The sequence below is a fragment of the Syngnathus scovelli genome, chromosome 5, assembly GCF_024217435.2.
Source record: "Syngnathus scovelli strain Florida chromosome 5, RoL_Ssco_1.2, whole genome shotgun sequence".
Lineage (NCBI taxonomy): Eukaryota > Metazoa > Chordata > Actinopteri > Syngnathiformes > Syngnathidae > Syngnathus > Syngnathus scovelli.
This window is the reverse complement of record NC_090851.1, coordinates 17,564,080-17,576,217: the sequence shown is the minus strand read 5'-3', so window position 1 is coordinate 17,576,217 and position 12,138 is coordinate 17,564,080.

The window sequence follows — 12,138 nt, the reverse complement described above, 5'->3', positions numbered from 1 at the left end:
AGAGTGACGGGAGGAGCACATTTCAGAAAACGTGCTCAGCTCGTCGAGAAAATGCGATTTAAGCAATAAAATTAAAAATGCACCTAAAACCTAAACCAAACGTTGCAGGTTGTTATTTCTTCATGCGCAGTGGTCAACGCGGCACTCTCTAGCTGCCAAGAGCACTTTTTACTATGCGCACCCAACCAGAGTGACGGGAGGAGCACATTTCAGAAAACGTGCTCAGCTCGTCGAGAAAATGCGATTTAAGCAATAAAATTAAAAATGCACCCAAAACCTAAACCAAACGTTGCAGGTGGTTATTTCTTCATGCGCAGTGGTCAACGCGGCACTCTCTAGCTGCCAAGAGCACTTTTTACTATGCGCACCCAACCAGAGTAACGGGAGGAGCACATTTCAGAAAACGTGCTCAGCTCGTCGAGAAAATGCGATTTAAGCAATAAAATTAAAAACGCACCTAAAACCTAAACCAAACGTTGCAAATGGTCATTTCTTCATGCGCAGTGGTCAACGCGGCACTCTCTAGCTGCCAAGAGTACTTTTTACTATGCGCACCCAACCAGAGTGACGGGAGGAGCACATTTCAGAAAACGTGCTCAGCTCGTCGAGAAAATGCGATTTAAGCAATAAAATTAAAAATGCACCTAAAACCTAAACCAAACGTTGCAGGTGGTTATTTCTTCATGGGCAGTGGTCAACGCGGCACTCTTTAGCTGCCAAGAGTACTTTTTACTATGCGCACCCAACCAGAGTGACGGGAGGAGCACATTTCAGAAAACGTGCTCAGCTCGTCGAGAAAATGCGATTTAAGCAATAAAATTAAAAATGCACCTAAAACCTAAACCAAACGTTGCAGGTGGTTATTTCTTCATGCGCAGTGGTCAACGCGGCACTCTCTAGCTGCCAAGAGCACTTTTTACTATGCGCACCCAACCAGAGTGACGGGAGGAGCACATTTCAGAAAACGTGCTCAGCTCGTCGAGAAAATGCGATTTAAGCAATAAAATTAAAAATGCACCTAAAACCTAAACCAAACGTTGCAGGTGGTTATTTCTTCATGCACAATGGTAAACGCGGCACTCTCTAGCTGCCAAGAGCACTTTTTACTATGCGCACCCAACCAGAGTGACGGGAGGAGCACATTTCTGAAAACGTGCTCAGCTCGACGAGAAAATGCGATTTAAGCAATAAAATTAAAAATGCACCCAAAACCTAAAACAAACGTTGCACGTGGTTATTTCTTCATGCGCAGTGGTCAACGCGGCACTCTCGAGCTGCCAAGAGCACTTTTTACTATGCGCACCCAACCAGAGTGACGGGAGGAGCACATTTCAGAAAACGTGCTCAGCTCGTCGAGAAAATGCGATTTAAGCAATAAAATTAAAAATGCACCTAAAACCTAAACCAAACGTTGCGGGTGGTTATTTCTTCATGCGCAGTGGTCAACGCGGCACTCTCTAGCTGCCAAGAGCACTTTTTACTATGCGCACCCAACCAGAGTGAAGGGAGGAGCACATTTCAGAAAACGTGCTCAGCTCGTCGAGAAAATGCGATTTAAGCAATAAAATTAAAAATGCACCCAAAACCTAAACCAAACGTTGCAGGTGGTTATTTCTTCATGCACAGTGGTCAACGCGGCACTCTCTAGCTGCCAAGAGAACTTTTTACTATGCGCACCCAACCAGAGTGACGGGAGGAGCACATTTCAGAAAACGTGCTCAGCTAGTCGAAAAAATGCGATTTAAGCAATAAAATGAAAAATGCACCTAAAACCTAAACCAAACGTTGGGGGTGGTTATTTCTTCATGTGCAGCAGTCAACGCGGCACTCTCTAGCTGCCAAGAGCACTTTTTACTATGCGCACCCGACCAGAGTGACGGGAGGAGCACATTTCAGAAAACGTGCTCAGCTCGTCGAGAAAATGCGATTTAAGCAATAAAATTAAAAATGCACCTAAAACCTAAACCAAACGTTGCAGGTGGTTATTTCTTCATGCGCAGTGGTCAACGCGGCACTCTCTAGCTGCCAAGAGCACTTTTTACTATGCGCACCCAACCAGAGTGACGGGAGGAGCACATTTCAGAAAACGTGCTCAGCTCGTCGAGAAAATGCGATCAAAGCAATAAAATTAAAAATGCACCTAAAACCTAAACCAAACGTTGCAGATGGTCATTTCTTCATGCGCAGTGGTCAACGCGGCACTCTCTAGCTGCCAAGAGCACTTTTTACTATGCGCACCCAACCAGAGTGACGGAAGGAGCACATTTCAGAAAACGTGCTCAGCTCGACGAGAAAATGCGATTTAAGCAATAAAATTAAAAATGCACCCAAAACCTAAACCAAACGTTGCAGGTGGTTATTTCTTCATGCGCAGTGGTCAACGCGGCAGTCTCTAGCTGCCAAGAGCACTTTTTACTATGCGCACCCAACCAGAGTGACGGGAGGAGCGTATTTCAGAAAACGTGCTCAGCTCGTCGAGAAAATTCGATTTAAGCAATAAAATTAAGAATGCACCTAAAACCTAAACCAAACGTTGCAGGTGGTTATTTCTTCATGCGCAATGGTCAACGCGGCACTCTCTGGCTGCCAAGAGCACTTTTTACGATGCGCACCCAACCAGAGTGACGGGAGGAGCACATTTCAGAAAACGTGCTCAGCTCGTCGAGAAAAGGCGATTTAAGCAATAAAATGAAAAATGCACCCAAAACCTAAACCAAACGTTGCAGATGGTCATTTCTTCATGCGCAGTGGTCAACGCGGCACTCTCTAGCTGCCAAGAGCACTTTTTACTATGCAGACCCAACCAGAGTAACGGGAGGAGCACATTTCAGAAAACGTGCTCAGCTCGTCGAGAAAATGCGATTTAAGCAATAAAATTAAAAATGCACCTAAAACCTAAACCAAACGTTGCAGGTGGTTATTTCTTCATGCGCAGTGGTCAACGCGGGACTCTCTAGCTGCCAAGAGCACTTTTTACTATGTGCACCCAACCAGAGTGACGGGAGGAGCACATTTCAGAAAACGTGCTCAGCTCGTCGAGAAAATTCGATTTAAGCAATAAAAGCAAAAATGCACCCAAAACCTAAACCAAACGTTGCAGATGGTCATTTCTTCATGCGCAGTGGTCAACGCGGCACTCTCTAGCTGCCAAGAGCACTTTTTACTATGCGCACCCAACCAGAGTGACGGGAGGAGCACATTTCAGAAAACGTGCTCAGCTCGACGAGAAAATGCGATTTAAGCAATAAAATTAAAAATGCACCCAAAACCTAAACCAAACGTTGCAGGTGGTTATTTCTTCATGCGCAGTGGTCAACGCGGCACTCTCTAGCTGCCAAGAGCACTTTTTACTATGCGCACCCAACCAGAGTAACGGGAGGAGCACATTTCAGAAAACGTGCTCAGCTCGTCGAGAAAATGCGATTTAAGCAATAAAATTAAAAATGCACCTAAAACCTAAAACAAACGTTGCAAATGGTCATTTCTTCATGCGCAGTGGTCAACGCGGCACTCTCTAGCTGCCAAGAGCACTTTTTACTATGCGCACCCAACCAGAGTGACGGAAGGAGCACATTCAGAAAACGTGCTCAGCTCGTCGAGAAAATGCGATTTAAGCAATAAAATTAAAAATGCACCTAAAACCTAAACCAAACGTTGCAGATGGTCATTTCTTCATGCGCAGTGGTCAACGCGGCACTCTCTAGCTGCCAAGAGCACTTTTTACTATGCGCACCCAACCAGAGTGACGGGAGGAGCACATTTCAGAAAACGTGCTCAGCTCGTCGAGAAAATGCGATTTAAGCAATAAAATTAAAAATGCACCCAAAACCTAAACCAAACGTTGCAAGTGGTTATTTCTTCATGCGCAGTGGTCAACGCGGCACTCTCTAGCTGCCAAGAGCACTTTTTACTATGCGCACCCAACCAGAGTGACGGGAGGAGCACATTTCAGAAAACGTACTCAGCTTGTCCAGAAAATGCGATTTAAGCAATAAAATTAAAAATGCACCCAAAACCTAAACCAAACGTTGCAGGTGGTTATTTCTTCATGCGCAGTGGCCAACGCGGCACTCTCTAGCTGCCAAGAGCACTTTTTACTATGCGCACCCAACCAGAGTGACGGGAGGAGCACATTTCAGAAAACGTGCTCAGCTCGTCGAGAAAATGCGATTTAAGCAATAAAATTAAAAATGCACCTAAAACCTAAACCAAACGTTGCAGGTGGTTATTTCTTCATGGGCAGTGGTCAACGCGGCACTCTCTAGCTGCCAAGAGTACTTTTTACTATGCGCACCCAACCAGAGTGACGGGAGGAGCACATTTCAGAAAAGGTGCTCAGCTCGTCGAGAAAATGCGATTAAAGCAATAAAATTAAAAATGCACCTAAAACCTAAACCAAACGTTGCAGGTGGTTATTTCTTCATGCGCAGTGGTGAACGCGGCACTCTCTAGCTGCCAAGAGCACTTTTTACTATGCGCACCCAACCAGAGTGACGAGAGGAGCACATTTCAGAAAACGTGCTCAGCTCGTCGAGAAAATGCGATTTAAGCAATAAAATTAAAAATGTACCCAAAACCTAAACCAAACGTTGCAGATGGTCATTTCTTCATGCGCAGTGGTCAACGCGGCACTCTCTAGCTGCCAAGAGCACTTTTTACTATGCACACCCAACCAGAGTGACGGGAGGAGCACATTTCTGAAAACATGCTCAGCTCGACGAGAAAATGCGATTTAAGCACAAAAATTAAAAATGCACCCAAAACCTAAACCAAACGTTGCAGGTGGTTATTTCTTCATGCGCAGTGGTCAACGCGGCACTCTCTAGCTGCCAAGAGCACTTTTTACTATGCGCACCCAACCAGAGTGACGGGAGGAGCACATTTCAGAAAACGTGCTCAGCTCGTCGAGAAAATGCGATTTAAGCAATAAAATTAAAAATGCAGCTAAAACCTAAACCAAACGTTGCGGGTGGTTATTTCTTCATGCGCAGTGGTCAACGCGGCACTCTCTAGCTGCCAAGAGCACTTTTTACTATGCGCACCCAACCAGAGTGACGGGAGGAGCACATTTCAGAAAACGTGCTCAGCTCGTCGAGAAAATGCGATTTAAGCAATAAAATTAAAAATGCACCCAAAACCTAAACCAAACGTTGCAGGTGGTTATTTCTTCATGCGCAGTGGTCAACGCGGCACTCTCTAGCTGCCAAGAGCACTTTTTACTATGCGCACCCAACCAGAGTGACGGGAGGAGCACATTTCAGAAAACGTGCTCAGCTCGTCGAGAAAATGCGATTTAAGCAATAGAATTAAAAATGCACCTAAAACCTAAACCAAACGTTGCAGGTGGTTATTTCTTCATGCGCAGCGGTCAACGCGGCACTATCTAGCTGCCAAGAGCACTTTTTACTATGCGCACCCAACCAGAGTGATGGGAGGAGCACATTTCAGAAAACGTGCTCAGCTCGTCGAGAAAATGCGATTTAAGCAATAAAATTAAAAATGCACCCAAAACCTAAACCAAACGTTGCAGGTGGTTATTTCTTCATGCGCAATGGTCAACGCGGCACTCTCTAGCTGCCAAGAGCACTTTTTACTATGCGCACCCAACCAGAGTGACGGGAGGAGCACATTTCAGAAAACGTGCTCAGCTCGACGAGAAAATGCGATTTAAGCAATAAAAGTAAAAATGCACCCAAAACCTAAACCAAACGTTGCAGGCGGTTATTTCTTCATGCGCAGTGGTCAACGTGGCACTCTCTAGCTGCCAAGAGCACTTTTTACCATGCGCACCCAACCAGAGTGACCGGAGGAGCACATTTCAGAAAACGTGCTCAGCTCGTCGAGAAAATGCGATTTAAGCAATAAAATTAAAAATGCACCTAAAACCTAAACCAAACGTTGCAGGTGGTTATTTCTTCATCCGCAGCAGTCAACGCGGCACTCTCTAGCTGCCAAGAGCACTTTTTACTATGCGCACCCAACCAGAGTGACGGGAGGAGCACGTTTCAGAAAACATGCTCAGCTCGTCGAGAAAATGCGATTTAAGCAATAAAATTAAAAATGCACCTAAAACCTAAAACAAACGTTGCACGTGGTTATTTCTTCATGCGCAGTGGTCAACGCGGCACTCTCTAGCTGCCAAGAGCACTTTTTACTATGCGCACCCAACCAGAGTGACGGGAGGAGCACATTTCAGAAAACGTGCTCAGCTCGTCGAGAAAATGCGATTTAAGCAATAAAATTAAAAATGCACCTAAAACCTAAACCAAACGTTGCAGGTGGTTATTTCTTCATGCGCAGCAGTCAACGCGGCACTCTCTAGCTGCCAAGAGCACTTTTTACTATGCGCACCCAACCAGAGTGACGGGAGGAGCACGTTTCAGAAAACGTGCTCAGCTCGTCGAGAAAATGCGATTTAAGCAATAAAAATAAAAATGCACCTAAAACCTAAAACAAACGTTGCACGTGGTTATTTCTTCATGCGCAGTGGTCAACGTGGCACTCTCTAGCTGCCAAGAGCACTTTTTACTATGCGCACCCAACCAGAGTGACGGGAGGAGCACATTTCAGAAAACGTGCTCAGCTCGTCGAGAAAATGCGATTTAAGCAATAAAATTAAAAATGCACCCAAAACCTAAACCAAACGTTGCAGATGGCCATTTCTTCATGCGCAGTGGTCAACGCGGCACTCTCTAGCTGCCAAGAGCACATTTTACTATGCGCACCCAACCAGAGTGACGGAAGGAGGACATTTCAGAAAACGTGCTCAGCTCGACGAGAAAATGCGATTTAAGCAATAAAATTAAAAATGCACCCAAAACCTAAACCAAACGTTGCAGGTGGTTATTTCTTCATGCGCAGTGGTCAACGCGGAACTCTCTAGCTGCCAAGAGCACTTTTTACTATGCGCACCCAACCAGAGTGACGGGAGGAGCATATTTCAGAAAACGTGCTCAGCTCGTCGAGAAAATGCGATTTAAGCAATAAAATTAAGAATGCACCTAAAACCTAAACCAAACGTTGCAGGTGGTTATTTCTTCATGCGCAATGGTCAACGCGGCACTCTCTAGCTGCCAAGAGCACTTTTTACTATGCGCACCAAACCAGAGTGACGGGAGGAGCACATTTCAGAAAACGTGCTCAGCTCGTCGAGAAAAGGCGATTTAAGCAATAAAATGAAAAATGCACCCAAAACCTAAACCAAACGTTGCAGATGGTCATTTCTTCATGCGCAGTGGTCAACGCGGCACTCTCTAGCTGCCAAGAGCACTTTTTACTATGCACACCCAACCAGAGTAACGGGAGGAGCACATTTCAGAAAACGTGCTCAGCTCGTCGAGAAAATGCGATTTAAGCAATAAAATTAAAAATGCACCCAAAACCTAAACCAAACGTTGCAGATGGCCATTTCTTCATGCGCAGTGGTCAACGCGGCACTCTCTAGCTGCCAAGAGCACATTTTACTATGCGCACCCAACCAGAGTGACGGGAGGAGCACATTTCAGAAAACGTGCTCAGCTCGACGAGAAAATGCGATTTAAGCAATAAAAGCAAAAATGCACCCAAAACCTAAACCAAACGTTGCAGGTGGTTATTTCTTCATGCGCAATGGTCAACGCGGCACTCTCTAGCTGCCAAGAGCACTTTTTACTATGCGCACCAAACCAGAGTGACGGGAGGAGCACATTTCAGAAAACGTGCTCAGCTCGTCGAGAAAAGGCGATTTAAGCAATAAAATGAAAAATGCACCCAAAACCTAAACCAAACGTTGCAGATGGTCATTTCTTCATGCGCAGTGGTCAACGCGGCACTCTCTAGCTGCCAAGAGCACTTTTTACTATGCACACCCAACCAGAGTAACGGGAGGAGCACATTTCAGAAAACGTGCTCAGCTCGTCGAGAAAATGCGATTTAAGCAATAAAATTAAAAATGCACCTAAAACCTAAACCAAACGTTGCAGGTGGTTATTTCTTCATGCGCAGTGGTCAACGCGGGACTCTCTAGCTGCCAAGAGCACTTTTTACTATGTGCACCCAACCAGAGTGACGGGAGGAGCACATTTCAGAAAACGTGCTCAGCTCGTCGAGAAAATGCGATTTAAGCAATAAAAGCAAAAATGCACCCAAAACCTAAACCAAACGTTGCAGATGGTCATTTCTTCATGCGCAGTGGTCAACGCGGCACTCTCTTGCTGCCAAGAGCACTTTTTACTATGCGCACCCAACCAGAGTGACGGGAGGAGCACATTTCAGAAAACGTGCTCAGCTCGACGAGAAAATGCGATTTAAGCAATAAAATTAAAAATGCACCCAAAACCTAAACCAAACGTTGCAGGTGGTTATTTCTTCATGCGCAGTTGTCAACGCGGCACTCTCTAGCTGCCAAGAGCACCTTTTACTATGCACACCCAACCAGAGTGACGGGAGGAGCACATTTCTGAAAACGTGTTCAGCTCGACGAGAAAATGCGATTTAAGCAATAAAATTAAAAATGCACCCAAAACCTAAAACAAACGTTGCACGTGGTTATTTCTTCATGCGCAGTGGTCAACGCGGCACTCTCTAGCTGCCAAGAGGACTTTTTACTATGCGCACCCAACAAGAGTGACGGGAGGAGCACATTTCAGAAAACGTGCTCAGCTCGTCAAGAAAATGCGATTTAAGCAATAAAATTAAAAATGCACCTAAACCAAACGTTGCAGATGGTCATTTCTTCATGCGCAGTGGTCAACGCGGCACTCTCTAGCTGCCAAGAGCACTTTTTACTATGCGCACCCAACCAGAGTGACGGGAGGAGCACATTTCAGAAAACGTGCTCAGCTCGACGAGAAAATGCGATTTAAGCAATAAAATTAAAAATGCACCCAAAACCTAAACCAAACGTTGCAGGCGGTTATTTCTTCATGCGCAGTGGTCAACGTGGCACTCTCTAGCTGCCAAGAGCACTTTTTACCATGCGCACCCAACCAGAGTGACGGGAGGAGCACATTTCAGAAAACGTGCTCAGCTCGTCGAGAAAATGCGATTTAAGCAATAAAATTAAAAATGCACCTAAACCCTAAACCAAACGTTGCAGGTGGTTATTTCTTCATGCGCAGCAGTCAACGCGGCACTCTCTAGCTGCCAAGAGCACTTTTTACTATGCGCACCCAACCAGAGTGACGGGAGGAGCACATTTCAGAAAACGTGCTCAGCTCGTCGAGAAAATGCGATTTAAGCAATAAAATTAAAAATGCACCTAAAACCTAAAACAAACGTTGCACGTGGTTATTTCTTCATGCGCAGTGGTCAACGCGGCACTCTAGCTGCCAAGAGCACGTTTTACTATGCGCACCCAACCAGAGTGACGGGAGGAGCACATTTCAGAAAACGTGCTCAGCTCGTCGAGAAAATGCGATTTAAGCAATAAATTTAAAAATGCACCTAAAACCTAAACCAAACGTTGCAGATGGTCATTTCTTCATGCGCAGTGGTCAACGCGGCACTCTCTACCTGCCAAGAGCACTTTTTACTATATGCACCCAACCAGAGTGACGGGAGGAGCACATTTCAGAAAACGTGCTCAGCTCGTCGAGAAAATGCGATTTAAGCAATAAAATTAAAAATGCACCTAAAACCTAAACCAAACGTTGCAGGTGGTTATTTCTTCATGTGCAGTGGTCAACGCGGCACTCTCTAGCTGCCAAGAGCACTTTTTACTATGCGCACCCAACCAGAGTGACGGGAGGAGCACATTTCAGAAAACGTGCTCAGCACGTCGAGAAATTGCGATTTAAGCAATAAAATTAAAAATGTACCTAAAACCTAAACCAAACGTTGCAGGTGGTTATTTCTTCATGCGCAGTGGCCAACGCGGCACTCTCTAGCTGCCAAGAGCACTTTTTACTATGCGCACCCAACCAGAGTGACGGGAGGAGCACATTTCAGAAAACGTGCTCAGCTCGTCGAGAAAATGCGATTTAAGCAATAAAATTAAAAATGCACCCAAAACCTAAACCAAACGTTGCAGGTGGTTATTTCTTCATGCGCAGTGGTCAACGCGGCACTCTCTAGCTGCCAAGAGCACTTTTTACTATGCGCACCCAACCAGAGTGACGGAAGGAGCACATTCAGAAAACGTGCTCAGCTCGTCGAGAAAATGCGATTTAAGCAATAAAATTAAAAATGCACCTAAAACCTAAACCAAACGTTGCAGATGGTCATTTCTTCATGCGCAGTGGTCAACGCGGCACTCTCTACCTGCCAAGAGCACTTTTTACTATGCGCACCCAACCAGAGTGACGGGAGGAGCACATTTCAGAAAACGTGCTCAGCTCGTCGAGAAAATGCGATTTAAGCAATAAAATTAAAAATGCACCTAAAACCTAAACCAAACGTTGCAGATGGTCATTTCTTCATGCGCAGTGGTCAACGCGGCACTCTCTAGCTGCCAAGAGCACTTTTTACTATGCGCACCCAACCAGAGTGACGGGAGGAGCACATTTCAGAAAACGTGCTCAGCTCGACGAGAAAATGCGATTTAAGCAATAAAATTAAGAATGCACCTAAAACCTAAACCAAACGTTGCAGGTGGTTATTTCTTCATGCGCAATGGTCAACGCGGCACTCTCTAGCTGCCAAGAGCACTTTTTACTATGCGCACCCAACCAGAGTGACGGGAGGAGCACATTTCAGAAAACGTGCTCAGCTCGTCGAGAAAATGCGATTTAAGCAATAAAATTAAAAATCCACCTAAAACCTAAACCAAACGTTGCAGATGGTCATTTCTTCATGCGCAGTGGTCAACGCGGCACTCTCTAGCTGCCAAGACCACTTTTTACTATGCACACCCAACCAGAGTAACGGGAGGAGCACATTTCAGAAAACGTGCTCAGCTCGTCGAGAAAATGCGATTTAAGCAATAAAATTAAAAATGCACCTAAAACCTAAACCAAACGTTGCAGGTGGTTATTTCTTCATGCGCAGTGGTCAACGCGGGACTCTCTAGCTGCCAAGAGCACTTTTTACTATGTGCACCCAACCAGAGTGACGGGAGGAGCACATTTCAGAAAACGTGCTCAGCTCGTCGAGAAAATGCGATTTAAGCAATAAAAGCAAAAATGCACCCAAAACCTAAACCAAACGTTGCAAGTGGTCATTTCTTCATGCGCAGTGGTCAACGCGGCACTCTCTAGCTGCCAAGAGCACTTTTTACTATGCGCACCCAACCAGAGTGACGGGAGGAGCACATTTCAGAAAACGTGCTCAGCTCGACGAGAAAATGCGATTTAAGCAATAAAATTAAGAATGCACCTAAAACCTAAACCAAACGTTGCAGGTGGTTATTTCTTCATGCGCAATGGTCAACGCGGCACTCTCTAGCTGCCAAGAGCACTTTTTACTATGCGCACCAAACCAGAGTGACGGGAGGAGCACATTTCAGAAAACGTGCTCAGCTCGTCGAGAAAAGGCGATTTAAGCAATAAAATGAAAAATGCACCCAAAACCTAAACCAAACGTTGCAGATGGTCATTTCTTCATGCGCAGTGGTCAACGCGGCACTCTCTAGCTGCCAAGAGCACTTTTTACTATGCACACCCAACGAGAGTAACGGGAGGAGCACATTTCAGAAAACGTGCTCAGCTCGTCGAGAAAATGCGATTTAAGCAATAAAATTAAAAATGCACCTAAAACCTAAACCAAACGTTGCAGGTGGTTATTTCTTCATGCACAGTGGTCAACGCGGGACTCTCTAGCTGCCAAGAGCACTTTTTACTATGTGCACCCAACCAGAGTGACGGGAGGAGCACATTTCAGAAAACGTGCTCAGCTCGTCGAGAAAATGCGATTTAAGCAATAAAAGCAAAAATGCACCCAAAACCTAAACCAAACGTTGCAGATGGTCATTTCTTCATGCGCAGTGGTCAACGCGGCACTCTCTTGCTGCCAAGAGCACTTTTTACTATGCGCACCCAACCAGAGTGACGGGAGGAGCACATTTCAGAAAACGTGTTCAGCTCGACGAGAAAATGCGATTTAAGCAATAAAATTAAAAATGCACCCAAAACCTAAACCAAACGTTGCAGGTGGTTATTTCTTCATGCGCAGTGGTCAACGCGGCACTCTCTAGCTGCCAAGAGCACTTTTTACTATGCGCAC